Here is a 3,757-nt window from a genome sequence, read left to right as displayed (position 1 = left end):
CATTACTGTGAGAGCAAGTCTGTTCCTAATACTTTTAGAGCAGATGCAAATGCCACTCATAGCATTAGTCACCTCAGTGGAGAACTGATGGCTCTGTGACCAAGCAAGGCCTTACAAGCCCAAAAGCATGCAACCAATCTTTCCTCTCCAGCCAAGACAGAGGAAATGAGCTAAGAAGGGCCCCTCAACCCATATGTCATAAAGTCCCAGTCCATGGTGTGCTCTTCACTTTTATCTCAACACCTCAGGTAGAATGAAGGTCTCCTTGCTCCATGCTCCTACCAGAATTTTTTCTCGCCCCTTCTAGAATATGGTTCACATTGGGCTGGGACTGATTGTTTGCATGCCAGTGTCACCACAAACCTTTGGAAGACAGGGACAATGGCTTTTCATCTTTGTCTTTCCCTTTGCATAGGATTATGCCTGATTAAATAAACAAATGCATGTCAAGTAGATGGGCTATAGCCCTCCTCCCTCTTCATTCCCCAAAGGAAAGTCCTAAATCCCTTTGTGGAAGCTACATGCCTGCCTTTTGCAAAGCCAGGACACTTAAGAGGCAGTAAACTCAAATGAAGGTAGAAAAAAAATCGGCTTGTATAATTTTGTACCCCCCAAAAGTAAGTGGTCCTTAGAGAAACAGAAAGGAGAAGGTGGCCAAAGCAGCTGAAGAAATATGGTATAAAGAAAGAGTTCCAATCTTGAATCCAAGAAGCTGAGGTCAAGCCCCACGTCTGCACCATACAACCTACGTAACGCTGAGCAAGTCGTTTTGTGTCTGTGAGTCTCTGTTTCTCCATCTATAAAAAGGGGAGGGTAAATCCTACCTCACAAGGCTTATCACAATGATTAGATGAAAGAGAAGAAGTGAAATTATCAAGCTCATGTCTGGAATAGAAAAGGACCCTTGATAAAATTCCATCAGCAAACAATACTGATTCTTATTTTAAAGTTGACTATCATGAAAAAAAAGCAATTTAACATGTACCATGCTTTCATTATTTTTAATTGCTGAGAAAAATGTGAAGAATGTTAATGCCACTCAACGGCAGGCAAAGTCTTAAACAACAGAGCTGAAATGGGATGACAACTGCAAGGTCCAGAGTGGGCTGGCTGAGGTGACAGCTTCCTCCCTCTGATACCGCCATTCAGGTTACTGGCTAGTACCAGGAGTAAACAACCATCAATTATAGCACAGGGTCAGAGCTGTGTGCAGCTTTTGCTTAATTGATAACTGTTCAGATGCCGGGGAATCTACTAGAAGCAGCCAGAATGAGGAAGGGAGCAAGGAGGAAGAAAGAAGTGAGTAGATAGTGTAGGTAAGGTTCAAAGAGGCAACTGTATCAGAGGTTTGGCGGGTTCTCCACCTAGGCCCAAACCATCTCAGTTCTGCTTTCTGTAGCCAAAGCTGGAAGCACAGGGCTTTGAAAAAAAGCTGCATCATGCCAGCCTGTTGCTAACTGATTGAAAGCAGAAAATGAAGCCAGGCTAAGCTGAGGCCCAGATTTAGATAGGCTGATACTGAAACAAGTCAGATCAGAACTTACATTAACTGAGACCATTAGATCAGAGTAGCTGCCGCCAGCAGCCCAGGGCAGGACTGTGAAGGAAGGGGAAGAGGAGAATGCCACTGGGATTGAACTTTCCAGGAGGGAGGGAAGGAGGGCTGAGTTACTGTGTGCACTGAACTGATAGGATCTTGCCAATCTCAAGGCTTGGCAATAGACAAGACAAATTTTACTGTGATGAGTATAAATTGAGTTACCCAACCTTCTATCCAGATAGATAGGAAGGTCACTACATGACTTACGAACGGAAGCAGAGGTCTACATTAAAGTTTGCCATTTCTTGGCTATGTCCCAGAAAAGCCAAATCACAGTGAGAAGAGGGAGAGGGGAGGGAAATAAATGTCCTATTTTGAATGCTGATTATGCACCAGATATTTTGTTATTCCTTTTAATCCTAGCAATAATAATTCTATCAGGTAAACTGTTTTCCCATTTTACAGATCTGGAAAGCAAGGTGCAAACAGCTTAAATAAATTAACTGTGATCACATGAGTGATCACATCAGCACCAGTGAATCAAACCAGAGCATTCAGAGTCAATTACTTGTGGCAATTGTATTGGACTTGTAAAAATTGTACTGGACCCCCACTCTCACATCCCCACATTAAATAGCTTTTCCTAAATTGTGCTCTGAGACAATGCCATTGGTCCAGACTGAGGCTGTTACCTGAAATAATCCATGGAGGAAAATTTTCCCTGGCCTCAAAAGCAGAAAAGTTATGGTTTACCTGAACAATTGGCTTGTTTTTACCTTAGGAATTTAGTTATATAACCATTGTGGCTGCTCCCTTTTTGTTTTCTCTAGAAAGTTTGGAACCAAATCTATGACACTGCTCCATTAAGTGTTTAAGGATACATGGCAAGTTTTTTATATACTAACTCCATTCCCACCACTTCCTTGCTGTCCTACCTTCCCCCAACCTCCTGACCCCCATTCTGGGCCTCATGTGTTTTTTATCAGTACTCTAGAATCTAAGGTAAAGGCCAGCAAACTTTTTCTGTAAAATGTCAGTTAATATTTTGGGCTGTGCAGGCTGTAAAGTCTTTGTTGCTACTACTCAATTGCATCATTGTGGCATGAAAGCAGCCATAGACAATATGTAAATGAAGGGGTACATTTATGTTTATGGACAAAGTTTGAATTTCACATTTTTATGTCATGAAATATTATTCCTTTTTAATTCCAAACATTAATAAATGTAAAAAAGAATTCTTAGCTTACAAGCTACATAAAAAGAGGCAGTGCAGTGGACCCAATATGGTCCACAGGCCATAGTTTGTCCTGTTCTCAGCTAAACCTCAAGAGAACAGGGACCTCATAAGTCTTATTTATTCCTATGTCCTCAGCACATAGAACGGGGCCAGGTACATGGTAAGTACTCAATAAATATTTATCAAATAAATTATTCTTAACCATTTTTTAAGGTTTTACATTTTGCCATATTGTGAAATTCCTTAAAGCTACAAAGTAAAAGAGCTAGGAGTTAGATCCAAGCCTTTCTGATACTCAAATCCTTATTTTGTCCATTATTCCTTACTGTCTTCACAGAATTATGTCCCCTAAAACCCCCTATGGATTAGCTCCAATCTCTCAACATGAGTCTCTAAATGTAATAGTTAATTAAATTTTCTGAAATCAGCCACACCTCGAACTTGTAATAATTTCAAAAGTCCAGAGTTTTGCACAAGTTGTGCCCCTTTGTCCCTATTTCTCCCAAACTGGAAAGTGAGAATAAGAAAACAAGTGTTCACAGATTCAAAGCTTCTTATAGAAAGGTACAGTGATTGTTCTGCCTCAGTGGAAAAGACACAGACTTTGGTGCCTATGAGACATGCTAAGATTTAGATCCCAGCTCTGCCAGTTACTAGCTGTGAATCTTTGGCAAGTCACTTATCTACAGCAGCCTCCATTTCCTAATTTAAAAACAAAAACCAAAAAAGAAGAATAATACCTTCTTGGCCAGGTGTGGTGTCTCATGCCTGTGATCCCAGCACTTTGGAGGCCAAGGCAGGTGGATCACCTGAAGTCAGGAGTTTGAGACTAGCCTGGCTAACATGGCAAAACCCTGTCTCTACTAAAAATACAAAAAATAGCTGGGCATGATAGCGAGTGCCTATAGTCCCAGCTACTCAGGAGGCTGAGGCAGGGGAATTGCCTGAACCCAGGAGGCGGAGGTTGCGGTGAGCCGAGA

At 41.5% G+C, this 3,757-nt stretch overlaps 1 protein-coding gene across 5 annotated transcripts in view; it reads right to left on the bottom strand.

The window, feature by feature from the left end:
• OPHN1 (oligophrenin 1) overlaps positions 1-3,757 on the bottom strand; it is a 391,952-nt gene that overhangs the window by 15,558 nt on the left and 372,637 nt on the right. The window lies entirely within an intron of this gene.

This window comes from Cebus imitator, unplaced genomic scaffold (genome assembly GCF_001604975.1).
Source record: "Cebus imitator isolate Cc_AM_T3 unplaced genomic scaffold, Cebus_imitator-1.0 Scaffold685, whole genome shotgun sequence".
Classification (NCBI taxonomy): domain Eukaryota; kingdom Metazoa; phylum Chordata; class Mammalia; order Primates; family Cebidae; genus Cebus; species Cebus imitator.
The sequence above is the reverse complement of the archived record's forward strand: the minus strand, read 5'-3'. Positions and strand labels throughout refer to the sequence as shown.